The sequence below is a fragment of the Tachypleus tridentatus genome, chromosome 8 (genome assembly GCF_004210375.1).
Source record: "Tachypleus tridentatus isolate NWPU-2018 chromosome 8, ASM421037v1, whole genome shotgun sequence".
Lineage (NCBI taxonomy): Eukaryota > Metazoa > Arthropoda > Merostomata > Xiphosura > Limulidae > Tachypleus > Tachypleus tridentatus.
Window position 1 is genome coordinate 41,640,347 of NC_134832.1, and position 16,622 is coordinate 41,656,968.

At 28.8% G+C, this 16,622-nt stretch overlaps 1 protein-coding gene across 1 annotated transcript in view; it reads left to right on the forward strand.

Moving 5' to 3' along the window:
• The first annotated feature begins 1,064 nt into the window (after positions 1-1,064).
• LOC143223890 (dynein axonemal heavy chain 7-like) overlaps positions 1,065-16,622 on the forward strand; it is a 71,126-nt gene continuing 55,568 nt past the window's right edge. The window contains exons 1-2 of the mRNA XM_076452365.1: positions 1,065-1,369; positions 14,062-14,682. The gene's annotated coding sequence lies outside the window, so the exon portion shown is untranslated. The remainder of the gene's footprint in view (positions 1,370-14,061; positions 14,683-16,622) is intronic.

A 16,622-nucleotide genomic window follows, 5' to 3' on the forward strand; every position in this document is an offset into this window, starting at 1 on the left:
AAAAGAGATATAACATTAGACAAATTATATGAAAAACTGAAGCTACTACTTTAGAAATACATGGAAGTAGTGGTCGGTGTAAGATCGCTAATATCAGTACCAATCATTTAAAAAACAATTAGTTATATGTATCATAACTAATGATGATGGACTATATCTTGCTAAACCTGAAGGTTTGGCCTTAATGTATCTTAGAAACGATCCAAGTTAAAAGAGTATAGGAATCAGTGAAGACAGTTGCCTACACGAATGACTTGATCTAACCTACATACTTGATCTAACGTTCTTGTAGGACCTTGTGGAATGGAAGAAGTAGTGATATTTGAATGATATCTTAACACTCAAATTAACATGGAAATGAAAGTCTTGAAGACCACTTCTTAGATGAAAACACATTAAAAGAAGCAGTTGTGGCAGGCCCTCACACAGCAGTAAGTGAGCTTGTAGAAAAGCTAGGCACAAGTAAATCAATCATTGCCAACCACCTGAGTGCAATTGGAAAGATGAAAAAGTTGGACAAGGGGGTTCCGCATAAGCTAACTGAAGATCAACAAAATCGGCATCATGAGACCTGTCAAGAATGACGTTACAAAAAGTGAACGAATTGAGAATTGAGGTTCTGCCTTATCTACCTTATACCCCAGACTTTTTCCTTACAGATTTTTATTTTTTCAAGCACTTTGACAACTTTTTGAATAATAAACGCTTTCAAAATCAAGATATCTGTAGAAAAAGCTTTCAGGGAGTTCATTGACCTTAAAAACCCTAATTTCTACACCAGGGGTATAAATAGCATCATTTCACAATAGCAAAGGTGTGTTAAAGCAATTAGTGCTTAATTTGATTAAAATATGTCTTACAACACTGGTCATACTTTCCCAAACTCCGCAGTTCAAAAACGACATTTGTTTTTGGACAACCTAATACCTCACATGTTTGAAATTAGTTCTAAAGAAAAACGTACTTTGATTTTTATTTAAAATGTTTGTACAGAGGCCGCTTTCTCTAGTTATTGGTTGCTATGGTTTCTGCTTATAAACATTTCTCTAGATGAAAAATGAGTTTTGAATTTGAATGTAGTGAGTTGTTACGTGGTTTAAAATGCATTTGTTTCAGTAAATACAATTAGTAAATAAAAGTACGTTACTGGTGAAAATATTCTGAGTTTCATTATCATTTGATTTATCCAAAATAAAAATTTTTGAAAATAATGACAGACCGCCTTAGTCCTCTCGGAAGCAGACCTAATCTTATTGGTATTGGCTGTGTGAATAGGACCAACGTTAAACTTAATGATACTAGTACACTTTTCAAAAATCGACATGAGAATGGTTTTAAGCTTAGAATATGCCAAAATGAAAGTACAATGGTAAGTTCACTGTCTGTTAGTTAGAATTTCTTATACTTTTGATCGATATTGCTCCGTTGTACTTATTATTAGCTTTTTTTTTTTTTGTGTTTCTATTAAATAAACTATAACTATATGAAAATAGGTACATAAGGTCTATAGGCCATATCATTTATGTATGACAGATTTTTCCCCATTGAAATAATGTTGCCATTAGGTTAAAGAAATAACAAGTTAATGCACATACACAAAACAAAAGTAAGTGAATATTTCACATTTAATTTGCATTTTCGTAATAGATCTTCATTTCAAAGAATGGTTTCATAAATCAAGTTGATAAGCGAAGTATTTGTTTAAAAATGTTAAGTTTCTTTTATGTTATGCTACATTAGAAAGAGTGAGAAATGAAGCATTTTAATTTGTCTAGGCTTCATATCTAATTTAATGTTAAGAAGTATTAATAAGGTAGCTTATGCATGAATTTTATATAAGCTTTATTAATTTTAAGTCATTTAGTGTGTTTCATGAATTGACATTCCAATCATTATAAATGTAAGATGTAAAAGTTATAAAATTTGTATTGTGATTAAATTAAAATATCACTGTGCCAGTTTTTGGGGTATAATAATGACCTTAGTTCAAATATAAATTGTTGTTTTTTTTGTAATTTGAAAACTTCATTGACTGAAAGGGCTTATCCTTGAAATAAATCTGTTGCCTACTATAGTATAAAACAGATAGCTTGGACTTTTACTCTTCAGGCATTTTACTGTGTCAGTCTATAAACACTTAGAAAACATATTTGGCTTCTGGAGTGATTATATTTGTAGCATATTGCTGTTATGTAAATGCCAACAGCCAAAATTGTCAAAACACTGGTATCACAGTAGTGTGATCTGAGGATACTGAGTTCAAACTGAAATAAGGATAACTTTGTAAACATCTTGATATATTAATTTATTGTGTGAAACTGAACAAATAAAACAAGTATCATATAATTAAAAATTTTTGAATGATAATTTACAAATTTATTACATCATGAAAAATAATGCGTCATGAAAATACCTCACAAATGTTACGTTTTTCTTAACCTGAAGATGACCTAGGAAGGTCGAAACATTGTTCTCTCCTTATCAGTAAAAGTGTTAATACCCATACCAGCTATTCTGAGATACCTTAAAGAGGGATAAACAAAGCCTGAACTCCTTACATTCATCATTTGTCATACTTGTAAAACAAATTAATTTTATCAAGCGTAAGAACTGCATATTTTATTTACTTGTATTTGCTAATAATGATCAAGGAAAAATTTATTGATTTTTGGAAACGTTTTGTGCAAGATAATTTTACTATTCTATACAATAATAAATTCACAGTAATGTTAAATTGTAGTCACTCTCCTAAGTTTTAAGGACAGAGCATTGTTTTAAAACACATACAGGAATTCCAGGTGATTATAAGTTCAGTATCTGTTTGTTCATTATGTATATGATTAATTAGTTGGTAGTAGTTATTTACTAACACATGCACATACAGTTAATAATCAACATAGCAATATGCCACTCACAACACAATAGCCAATCAGCTGTTAGATCTGCTTTGTATACTATACATGGGTATATTAATTTTTCTTATTATGTGAGGCCAAAAGATAAACTATACACTATACATGGGTATTCACAGTATAAAACAATACATATGTAATTTGATGTCACAACCACTGCATACTGAAATATCCACAAGTAAGGATATAACTTTTCATAAAAGGAAGTAAATGTAGGGATGGCTGATATCAATTCTTCAAAAACAATGGGAATAAGATAATAGAGGTGTTATGTGCATCATCCTTACATAATACCACAGGCACAAAGTGTGGTAGAATGTTAACAGACCAAAATAGGATAATTTAAAGTACCTTGTAATTGAATAGTATATATGTATATATATATTGCTATATGTTAATTCTTGCCTCAGTTAATTTGGTTGACACTGTTGTTTTGGTTTTTAAGTTGTCATGTAGTAAAAAAAAAGTAGAAGAAAGACAAACTAAAATTTTAACTTTTTGCTGTAATACTTACAAACATCTCCAGAACTTGTGGCTCAGTCATTACATAGATATTGTTATAAAGGAAACACTGTAGTATTGTAAAGTTCTGATTACATACTGAGGGGATATTTAAGATACAATTTCAATGAATAATTTCAGCCATTCATACATAGGTAATGCTACCATCTGCCTGATATTTATTTTCACCTAAACTGCTTAATTACTTGATGAGTTATGGACTGTTAATTTTACACCTACAACATTATCAGATAAATCAATCCATAATCTTACTATCGTAACCAAAAACATTTTTTTTTTCAGAAAATGTATCTGTCTCTATATTCATTTTAAAGAAGCATCTATTTAATTATTCAATGTACATAAAGGTTTTGAAAAAAATTTGGTCAGATAGTAGATTCATTTAGATATTATTTCATCTTTAAAGACGACCACATGATTACATACAACGTGCAAAATACAAATACATTCAAATCACATACACATCTAGTCAAAGTTGTTTCAAGGACTTTATGTATATATATTCCTATATCTAGATTTCAAAGTTAAAATATGTTTCATTAATATTCAAATTAATATTTCAAATGCATTTTATAATTCTTCTAGACTCCAAACCAGGTAAAAAATTTTAAGCCTTTCTTTCCTTATATCTTAAATGCCTTGAACTAAATGCAGTTTTATATCCTATATTTGTACGTTTTTTAATAAGTTGTTAACCTTGTGTATTAAAATGGTCTGAGTTGCACTTAAATCTGCAAATGAGGTTTCACCAGAGGTTTGTACTAATCTACCAATAACCTTCTTATTTTTAAGTTCAAGATTTCTGTAAGTTGAACCAAAAACCTTATATATGTTTTACGCAATAAATAATACTCATCAAAGAGCTTTAAAAATTTCTTAACAATTAAATTTAAATCATTTTTTCTTCAATAATGTTAAAGCTCCTATTGCACAAGGAGTAAGTCTTTTCTAAGTGCATAACTAAATTTCTGTGTCATGAACCATCCACTAGCTGTCTATATCTTTTTTAATAAAAAAAAGTATTTTTAACAAAGACATATATTACCAGCATTCTAATGTCATCATCAAATTTAGAAATATTATTGTCCAAAAAATATCAAAATCATTATTATTAATAATGAATAATAAATGTAATAGACCTCTTGAAAGACTTCACTAGTTATTTTTTTCAAATCAGAAATATGCTGGAAGACTGAAGTAAAAGCTCTTAGCTTGTTTGGACTGTTGTCTTCTCATTTAATATCAAACTATTCAATAATGTAGCAAAATATATTTGCAAGTAAAAATATTGCACACAGGCAAAGCTATTTAGTTTTAATGAGAATCATGTGTACTTTTAAAAAAATGTTATTATGATCATTAATACAATTGTTGTGTGAAATTTACCTTAATCTTAAATAAAATAACTAACATATATGGAAATCAAATTTACTTATTATGTCTCAGTAAAGGGAATTTCTTGTTACCAACACCTCAAAAATTGTTTTGATAAGCTATATTTATTACTAATATTTTAATGTATTTTTGTTATTTTAGGTTTATATTTATTATTTCTCATAACATTAAGTTAGACTTACTATTTATATGAAAGTTAGTCATTAATTATTGAATGATATCTCTGATTTTTCTGTTAACTGCTTTTTTATTGTTTGCAAGCATGATGAGAACAGTTTATTTTTCGCTCTAGGTGTAGCTTATAAATTTTAATATAACACAGGGACTACAAGGAACTGTTTTGTCTTTTAAGGTTGTCCTTTAACATCCACCTTGTAGAAAAGTAAAAATATTCAAACCCACACTTAATATTTAAGGAACTCATCAATTCTCTTCTTAAACTCCTGTAAAGTACTACTGATGGCAACTGATTTTATAAATAAATCTCCCTATCAGAAAAATAGAACTGTCTTAAATGAAGCTTTGTTTTTTATAAACTTGTTTTCTTTTGTCCTATTACCTTTATAATATAGCAAAAACAAATCAGAGGCCTTTATCCTATTGATCCTCAATATAATATGTAAGATCACTTCCTAAACTTATTTTATTAAAGTCAAATAATGTAGGAGATCATAACTTATATTTATCAAATATCCTTTCCATCTCATATTAGCCCTCCTCTGAGTCCTTTCCGGTAATGCTTATTGATAAACTAGTTTGGTCCTGGTGTTATCTATTTTTAATCTTCCAGTCTTTCTATTTAACACCAAGGGATTAATATCCATATGATTCAGATTAGTTTCTAAAATTCTAAGATAAAGATGGCAAATCTGTACATAGTTTTCCAACAGTAGCTTAACTAATAATTTTTATTGAAAGATACCTATACTTTTGACTTTAGTCATTATATATAAAACAACAGAATATTGTTTCAATGGCTTGAGAAACTTTTCCATCATTATGACAAAATTCTTTTTTTCAGTGATACCATAGTTTCCATTTTTATTAGATGTGCAATCCATATCATGGTAACCCAATGTGCATTACCTTGCATTCACTCTAACTAAAAGTCATTTTGTCAAATATGTGTCTAGTTTACCAATTATTTCAGGATATTCTGTAGCACCTCATCATCCTCAATACAACTAAAAATACCAAAGAGTTTAATGTTATCAACAAACATTATTAATTCATTTAATATGCCCTTATAAATATTATTAATGTAAGTATGAAAAAACCAAAACCTAAGTGACAGCAACAAAGGTCCTATTTGACTGGACTTCATTAATAACAACTTTTTACTTTCTCTCATCCATTTACCTTACAATTCAACTATCTAATTCTTCAATCCAGACTGACACCTTCACACACATTTTCTGTCATTCAGATAACAAGCACTGTACCTGAAAAAAAAAAAAAATTAACAGATTACTAAAGCAATCTTTCAAGTAGCTTTCATCTACAATTTCAAAGATGTCAATGTTATTTTGTAAAGCATCTTATATCACACTCTTTAGAATTTTCTTTACTATCAACAAGAACTTATAAACATGAGTAATGCAGCAGCTCTTTAATCCTCATACACCTACTCACTTTTTTTATTAACATCAAAATGAAGGCGAGAGGTTAGCATAGCTGATCATTGGCCTCTTTTAAAATCCTGAAGATACACTTCTTTAGCCTTGGTTCATCATAATCTGCTTAATATTAAGGTATTAATATCTGTAAGATTCACGTCAATCCAGGTATTTACTATAGAATAATCAAAGTCAGAAAATATTGCTATGCTTTCTCTTGTAAAACCAGAAGTGAAGAAAACATTCAATTGCTCCGTTATTACATAAATCTTAACAAAAACTTTGCCATCAGCATTCTGTATGGATCCAATCCTTATTTTAAGAGTTTGTTTATCTTGAATGTACTGAAAAATATCCTTAATGTTTAAAAGTTGAAGTTGTAATTAAGTTGCTATTACTTGAATTTTATATATAATACATATATATGAAATAGATTATTTGTTATTATTTTAAACAAATTTAGTATAAAATATTATTTAAGGTTTCTGCATACTGTAATTCCTTCTCCTTTACTTTAGGCTTGTCTTACAACCTTAATTTAAATTTAGAAAACAACTATAATTAAAATACAATTTATATGACATCAGATTTAACAGTAGGTTTTGCCTTCAGTTTGACTGGACTGTAATGTCATGGTAAACCACAGGATGAACAACATGCATATATTCTAAATGGATATGTGTATGTAAGATGTACAAATATTGATGTGACCTATATTAATATATAAATAGCTAGCTAATTAGGTAATACATAAAACAGTTTTGAAGAATGCAATATATGTATAGAACAAAAATTTACAATAAAGGAAAATACTACAATACATAATGGAATAACTTTTTAAATATATGAGCAGAACTGAAGGATACATAAAATGACACTTGAAGTACATAATATAGATCTAAATACAGCAACATACTTATCATAACAAATAGATATATTTATTTTTTATCATACACTAAATAGGAAAAATAATAGGCATGGAAATTCTATTCCTTGTTTAGCATACTGCATGCTTCAAAAAACTTTCAGAAATATATAATAAAATGCCCATCATATTATATAGAAATAATTAGAAAACATAAAAAACTTCGTGCAGTACATTCAGTATAAATGTTACAAATACCAAGTAAAATAAATGATGATAGCCCTTCAAGCAATTACAAAAAAGAACAAATGTTGTTATTTTTATTTCAGTAGTTACAGTCATAAATGGTCTGCAACTTCATTACAAAACTAGCAACAATCTTTGTAGAAAGGAACACATAACAGAAGTAAATACTATAATCTATTCACACACAAAAAAAAAGACAAGGTAAGTAAACCAGTTGTTATGCAAAATGAATTAAGTAGGCAAACTCGGGTACAGATTGAAAACCAAACTGGTGCATTACTTGAAATGTGAACTTAAAATGAGGTGAGAGGTCTTCCATAAAATACAGCATTGCAGATTTCAGCTGAGAATAAATATAATTTAATGGAATAGAATATTCTAACCTTTCTGAAAGTGAAAGAATATGATTAAAAGTAGCATTAGCATGAGGCTTAAAATTTACATTTAAGTAGATAAATACAAATAACTTAAAATTACACATAAAATCGAAATTAGAAAAATTTTATGTATAAACATAATTAAATGAAAACTTGCACAAATGAAAAAACCTACATAAATTCAATAATATTACAAAAAAACAATACATAACAAACAGTCCTTTAGAGCAATACAAAGGAAACATAATTACGCTTTTAATACATCGTAGTTTCAAATTTACATATGATAAAAATAAAAACACTCTTTAAATACAAATCATAAAGTCAAGTTATGGTATCTAAATATATTGGATGGGATACAAGGTAAAACCTTAAAAGTGACCTAAGTAATCCTGAAGACACAATTTGCAATAAAACAGTTTTTTTTAATATATAAGTGAAAAAATCAATAATTAAGAACATTGAATTATAACTAATAATACCAACAAGGTACCTTACTTCCAGATGCATAGCTATTCTTGTTCATTGCGTCTCTTTATTTGCAAAACTTTTTATTCATGCCACAAGCCTTTTGCTCTGGTGCACCCTCAAATAACATTGTTTAACAAATCAATTCTTGCATGTAAACTATCATGCGACAAACCTCCACCAATATAAGCACCACACATCCATGTAACTCATATGACTCTCTCTATGCTATTCTACCTAACTATCCCTTTTCTTTGGCAGTGCTTGTGTTCAGATGTTTAGTGTATTTAAAAATCTAAAATAAAACTACATTTTTATAAAAAGAAAACTATGTTTAAAATTGGTTGGATAATTCTTATTGAATTCACCATACAAATTAAAACAAGCATTATGAGCAGGAACTGAAAGACCCAGAAAACCAGGAGTTTTGTATACCAATTGTTATGTGAGAGATGCACCTGCACAGTGCTGGCTTATAGAAGGCAAAGTTTTCATATTTGAAAGAAAAGATAGATTATATATCTTTGAAGATGGAGTGCAATTTTTATCTCACACAGGGCACCATCAGTGATCAGTATGGCCATTTAAAAAAAATAAAGACTGTACTTATACAGCATTTTGTCTCTTTCAGTATCAGAAACTAACCTAAATGTCAAATTGCTCTTTTAACATGCACTGTGTCACTGGTTGACTAATCACAAAATTGGATCACAAATATGTTATAAATTAATTCCACATATACACTATAGCCTAGTGTAGAAGTGTTCCATGAAATGTCACACAACCTCTATCTGAATCCTACATAGAAAGTAACAACAATGGTTGAATTGGCCTACAATCTGTATCAGATTTACAAAGTTTCCTATTAGAACTAAAAAAAAACTGAAAAAGTTTTGTAGGATGTGAAATATATATTATAGAAGAATGAGATACATAAGATTTGCATACCACAACTCTCTTCTTTGTTATCTTAGGACTATCCTAAAGCTAAGTGAGTATAATTCTTATGTTAGAATTAAAATATGATCTGACAAAATTAAAAACTGTGATGTGATCAGACTGCATGCTAATGTTATGTAATAGGATGCACTAAACAGTCTATATACATTTTATGACAAAGTCATAAGTGTGAAAATGACTTCACCTATCAGTATCATACAAAACAGAAGAACCATTTAAACATTGAAAGTCAAACACTTTTTAAGTACATAAAATTACAATATAAACTCTTTATACAAAAATAAAAAAGAATACAAAATATGTTTTACAGAGAAGGTTGGGCCTTTAATTTCAATACACAGTAAAAAAAAGAAAATAATTCATGTTGAATATATGTAAATATAAACATCAAAACTTACAAATACAAATACTAAAAAAAACAAAAAAACTTTAAGTTAATTCTGTATTAAACACATCCATAATTTCATTGTAATACCACTACTAGCAATGGATTCATGATGGGGAATTATGAAGTCTAATAATGGAAATGAAGACGGTTGGTAAAACACACAACATTTTATTGACAAGGTTTAAACATTTCAGAATAAATACACTAAATCCATTTTAAATGAATTCTGAAAATCATGATAAAAAGACGATTATTAACTAAAATTTTAATATGGTATCATAGCCATTAGTTTATTTAGTTATTAAGAGAAGTTGTAAATGAATGAATAAAACAATGATTATATGTACATATAATTTAGTTTAAGAACTATGTGAGTTTTTAAGAGTCAGGCACACTTTAGCTATCAGTAAACTTTCTTTAATATAGAGTTTAAGGTCTCAAGATCCTGTAGTAATGATAGAGAAATTGTTAAATGAAATACAGTAATTTCAGAATGAGTCGCTGCAATTAATTAGTGGATGTTCAGTTCTGTTAGATACTCTTTAAAGTTCACAGACTCTAGTTTTTGAGTGGCATTTTGTTTTGTCAACTTGCATGACCTTACTGTCACTATTCATATATGTATACACAATCTATGAACATAAAAGTTAGGGGAGTTGTTTTTTTGTATTGAAATAAGTGTTGAATGAGAAGGATAGGTCTCTGTATTATTCTGAGCAGAATTTGACAGCAGAAGTTTTTTATTAGAGAAGAGAGTTGCTTTTTAATTTGTAAGGATTGTGAACTCATAAAAGTAAGGGAGGTAATGAGGGGAAATTTGGTGACAGTGTGCACTTTGGCTTGTGGTTGGAATTTTTGTTTAGGAAATTGCATGTAATCTTTGTTAGAAAATCAGCTAGCCATTATTTAACACATGTTTATGTAGAAGGTTAATTTTTTGTGTAAAATAAAATAATTAGAACAAAGGTTAAACATTCTGTTTAACAATGATATAACCAGATTACTTTTGAGAAAGTTGGAGATAAAACTATTGAAATTGAATTATTTATGATAAACAGAGCTAGAAAAGTGTTTATCTTCTCTGGTAATCTTGAGGTCTAGGAATTGTAAGGAATAATTTTCTTCAAATTTGGATGTGAGGTTAATATTTGGGTGTTGGGAATTAAGGTAAGAATGGAACTTGGAAATGTATCTTGATTATAGGAACAGCAGGCATCATTGATATACTATTTGTAATGAACAGGTCTGAATTGACATGAGCAGTTTTCTAGCCATCTGTGTTTATGATGGCATAGAGGACTATTGATACTGCAGAAATCTCATGGCAATTCCATTTACCTGGCCATAAGTGATGTAATTGAAGAGAAAAAGATTTAATTTTGTGGAGTAGACAAGAAGTTCCAAGAATTGTTTATGGGTGAAACCAAGATACTGCACAGTGTCAGTGGGGAAAAGATGGTCCATGTTTAAATTTAATTTCATTAAGTGGAATAATGATATAGAGAGATTCAATATCAAAACTTCCCATAAGGTATTGATTGAAAAAGTGAATTTTAGAGATTTTAGAAACAAAGGTAAAAGAATTAGTAATTATAAATTTGTTCAAAGTGAAAGTTTTAAGAATAGGAATGATATCTATTGACAGGTTGTAATTGCGAGAGCCTACAGCTAAAAGAATAATGTGGAGTGGGTACCCAGTTTTGTGTACTTTGGGTAGTCCATAAAGAATACTGGATTTGGGGCCATATGGGGCAATTTGTTGAAGGGTCATTTAATATATAATATTTTGACTTTTGAGGATTTTAAGAAACTTACAATTGTATCTTCTCTATTAAAAGATTGGGTTAGCAAGTCTTTATCTAGTTTTTTAAAAATTTATAAGGTTCACTGAGGTGGTGGCTTATTTTTTCAATATAATCAGTTTTATTCATAATGACAATACCATTACTTTTGTCTCATTTACTTACAGTAATGTATTTATTTTTGACATTGTTTTTAGGGCTTGTAGCTCAACATTGTTTAATGGTGAAGTAGGATGATAGCACTTATATCTATAGAATAAGAAAAGAGAAATATTTAGTTTAGTTTTTACAAGATCTTGTGCTGTATCATTATTCAGTTTAGTTAACAATGAAAATAAAATAAGCACTATGTAAGTTCTTTTTTAAAGTGTAAGCATAATTAGCAACAAAATTGGCTAGCTTAAAGCTGGAATGCTAAAGTTAAAGCCTTTGTTTAGAGCTTGTTTACAAGTATTATCATATGGGAGACCACTTACATTAAATCTTATATTATCAGGATTAAAAACTGGAGAGAAAAGTGAATAAAATTGTGTTGTTTTTTTTTCTTTAGTTTTCTATTTTGGACTTGTTCTTGTCATGCTGTTATTTTCTGGATCTTCTTATGGACTAAACAGGTCAAATGCACAAAAACAATGTTTATAATGTACTTCCAGAAATCTTGGCATTGTCATTTTATGTTAGGTATATGTTGTCAGTAGTGATTATGTTTCAGTTTAAATTCTTTCTCTAGAAGCTGGTGTTGGCAGCAGGGCTGGATTATTTATTAGGCACAATAGGCACAGTGCCTAGGGCCTACAAAAACTATAGGTCCATGAAACGTTTCCTCAAAAGTTAATCTTAGAGGGCCAAAAAATAATAAACATAAATACATGAAGTACACATTTTACTGTAAAAATTTTATTACACCTTTAAGTTATATGATATATTTTTGTATGCATGCATTAGTTTGTGTACTCACATTCACATAAATATACAGCTAGTATTTAACTACATTTTATTAACACTCATAAACTGCAAGTATACATTATATATACATATATAAATACTTAAATTTCAAACCATAATTTATATATCTATAACTTATCTAACCTTTGGTTTAACTTGTATGACTGGTAAGACCTATGAACAGAAGGTGCCCAGGCCCTATGTTTATCTTCATCCAGCATTGATTGGCATGCAACATATCCAAATGAGTTCCAGTGCTACTTTGAAATGAAGAAAAATGGCAACAATTTATGCTGTCTGGATTCTGTAAAAAACTATTACAAATATTAAAGAAACACAAATTAGGAGAGTGAGGAATGGAATAAGATGTATAACACAGGAAAACATGTCAATGAATGGGTGATGCCTATTAAATTAAACTGAATTAACACAATCATTATAAGGAAAGCCAAAGGTAACAGAAATAAAATTCAAAACACTGGGAACAATTAACTAAATGAATGTAATCATAAAAATAAAAAGTTTATAAAAATGAATTATATGTATAAACATTCTTGAGATAAAATTGTAGCTTACAGAAAGAAAAAAATGAACTGCCCTTCAGATGTAAAAGATACATAATAAATAAACAGCTTTTTATAGAATTATTACCCAGGAACAAAGAAATACTTGAAGATTGATTAATGTTTGTTTTAGTAGTTCTACTCAAGTAAATATGCAAGGGAAAAGGTTAATACAGGGTGCAAAGACTAAATGAGCTATTAGTGGGATATGCCTAGAGGAATGTAAACTGGATGGATATTTAGGGCACTGCATAAGGTTTACAGTTACAGTACTGTTTGAAGACATACATAATGAAATGAGTCTGACACTGTCAAAATAATGTTGTTTTTTTAAAAAAAATATCAAGAGAAGATAGAAGGATAAACATAGGCCTTTTAATTTGGCTTTTGTTAGAAATGTATTGAAAAAGGTACTAAAATACTATTAATGATCTTCAATATGACTTTAGGAAAGTGTTTTTTGTCTTATCATCTTATTAAATATTTCTGATAATGACTTTTATGTTTTTTTTGGATAAGAATAATCTTGTGTATCTTGATTATGAAAGATACTTAATTAGCTGCTGCACAAGATTTTTTTATTATGTTGGATGTTATTGGTGTTTTTAGAAAACCTAAGTAAGTGAACAAAATATTGGCATAACATACTAAAAAGCAAAGAGCAGCAATAAATTTGCATTTTTCATACTGATATAATGATACTAATGAATCTTTGCTATTCATTATTAAGACAACAGTTGGTATTATGTAAAAAGAAAATGATATGGGTAAGATTGTTGATAAAGATCTTGAGCATAGAAAGAGATTGAAAGAGTAGAGGTTATTTTAGAATGTTGATATTTTAAAATTTGGATCGTGAAAGTAAAATAAGTTTTAACATTTATTTAACACTCTATGCTGTCACAAGATTTATCACACACTGACTGTATCAGTTTTGTTTTCAGTTTTTACAATTATTTCAAAGGAGAGATCTTGACATGTGTCTATCAATTTTGTTTTTAGTTTTTAACATCAGATCTAAAGGACAGATCTGTATCTGAGAAGAATGATCTTGTACCTCAGTTGCCAACTAAAAGCAAGCCAGTATGGAGAAAATATATTCCTACTGTTACAGCCACAGTACCAGAAAGACAAATGGATGTTACTAGACATGGATGCTCAGAAGTGGTCATAAGTAGTTGTATTTTCTATTAAATAGGGTTTGGAAAAGAAAAACCAACTTATCATTTGGTTTGAAGTTTTTATTACATTTTACTCCAATAAAACATATGTGTGACTCACTTTACACATGATCAATTTCATAAAAGATCTTTTTAAGAAATCAGTACCAGAACAGTTACATTGTAATTTGAATCTGTTATAAATCTTGTGTTTTGTGTGTTACAGTGTTGTTCATTTTGTGTTTAAAATGTATTTTCGTGTTTTATTGACTTTATTTGTATTAACTTAAAAGGCTAGTTAGTGATTATTTGTTACAGAAAAGTGTCCTTATGGAAAAGGAAGAACAATAAATGGAACACTGAGAAAAAGGAAAGTGGCTAGAAACACAAAAACACTTGGAAACTATCCTGCCCTGAAAAAGGAACGTGAAAAGTTTCGTACTTTTTTAGTAAAATTATTATTGTGAGTAAAAATATTTGTTGTGAAATCTCTGCCACATTTTATTAAAAAATATTAGGCTTAAGTAAATCACATTGATGCAGTGGTTGGTTATTAAATGCAAAAGTTTCTGCCTGTATTTAATGACTTGTGCAATTATAGGACTATCATCTTTTTTTCAGTTCAGATTTACTATTTAGTAATTTTAGTGAAATCCATTATGAAAAGGGCTTATAGTATTAGTAAAAAAACTTTACTAAGTTGGAACATTTACTGTTTATTGTATCATTTTTTTTCCTTTTATTACAAAGAAGATGTGTAATATAGTTTTATAGTATGTAAAATGACATTAATATTCTGCTGTTTAACAGTAAAATTACTTCAATGTTATTGTACTTTTGTAGGAAAATTATTACAGCATTAATGTAATTTACTACAGTTTTTAATGTATTATCTTCACTATGCATATTCTTGAAAACAGTTCCATTCATAGACTTTCTAAGCATTGGTCTCACTTGTCTGTAGCTTTCCTATTCTAAGTGTTCATGCTTTGGTTCAGTGTACATATGTTAAAGTACTATTCAAAGTGTGGATACATTTCTTTACATTCTTTCATCTAGCTTCATTTATGGGAGACTAATATTATACCATAAAAATGAATCAGAATAAAGTTGCCTTAAATGCAAGAGTTTTGGGTTTTTTCTCTGGATCCTTACCAATAGGTTGTCAGTAAACCACAGTAAGGTTCTAGGCAGCCTTTATTCCCCCTAACCTTTTTAGGTTTATCCTCAGCTTGGCCATTTTCATCCTTATAAAATTAAATACATTTGTAGGACAAAACAACAAAAAAGTAACATGTGAATGAAAACATTTTCATGCATGTGTTTTTTATTAATAAAAATAAATTTTGCAAGTTATTTTTCAGATTTCACTCTTGTTTTGTGAAGTATAGCTTCACTTCCTTTTGATACTGAGTAGTGTGTCATTTGATGTATTCATTTCCATCTGTGGTCAAATAAGATACAAGTTCATCTGATAGTCTGTTTAAAATGGTGGAAATTTGTTTAGCTTAACTTTCTTGACATACTATAGGACACTGGAATGAAAATATGGGTCTGGAATGGCCTAGTGGCTAATGTGTTTGACTTGCAATCTAAGAGTCACAAGTTCAAAATCACATCACCAAATGTACTCATACTATGTGGTTGCTGACTGGGCCAGCTATCTTTAAAGGTTCTCAGCTTATAAAAAATACTGGCCAACTACAAACTAGTTGGGATTAAGGCTGTAAAATAAAAAAGAAAGTAAAAGTATGGCAGCAAAACTTTTATATAAGCTCCTATAGTAATAATACACAACATTCTGTAGTAATTATGGAATTATTAACATTTATTATACTTTCTTAAAATTATTATAGTTTTACTATAGTTAGTACAGTAAACTACAGATTTATTATAATAATAGTATAGTTTTTCTTCACAAGAAACGTATAGTGGACATTTCATATAATGAATTTTAGGAGACAAGCTAAAATGTTTCACTATTGGTAGAAAGTATTTAAAAATGCTTGCCTTATAGTTATTGACATTTTTCTATTATAATGTTGATAAAGCAGCATTAGGTAGTGAATTGCTTAAATGAATTTACAGTGAGTTTGAACTAGATGTTAACACAAGTTCAGTTAGTTATAACTTGCAAGAAATGATGCAATATGGAAATGTAAGTGCAGCATGCTCTTTCTACTTCAGTATGTGATGACCTCAGTACAATCAGCTCACTGTAGAATGCAATCTGTTTAAACAATTACTATTACAATGCTTCTTAATTTTTAACATAATTTTTAATGTCTATTTCAATACCATTCCAGTGTGTTCTTGCCAATTCAACTATACACACAAATGAATACCTATAATCTTTGATGGATATTTTGACCTTTTTTTTCTGACTTTAATCTTCATTTTCTT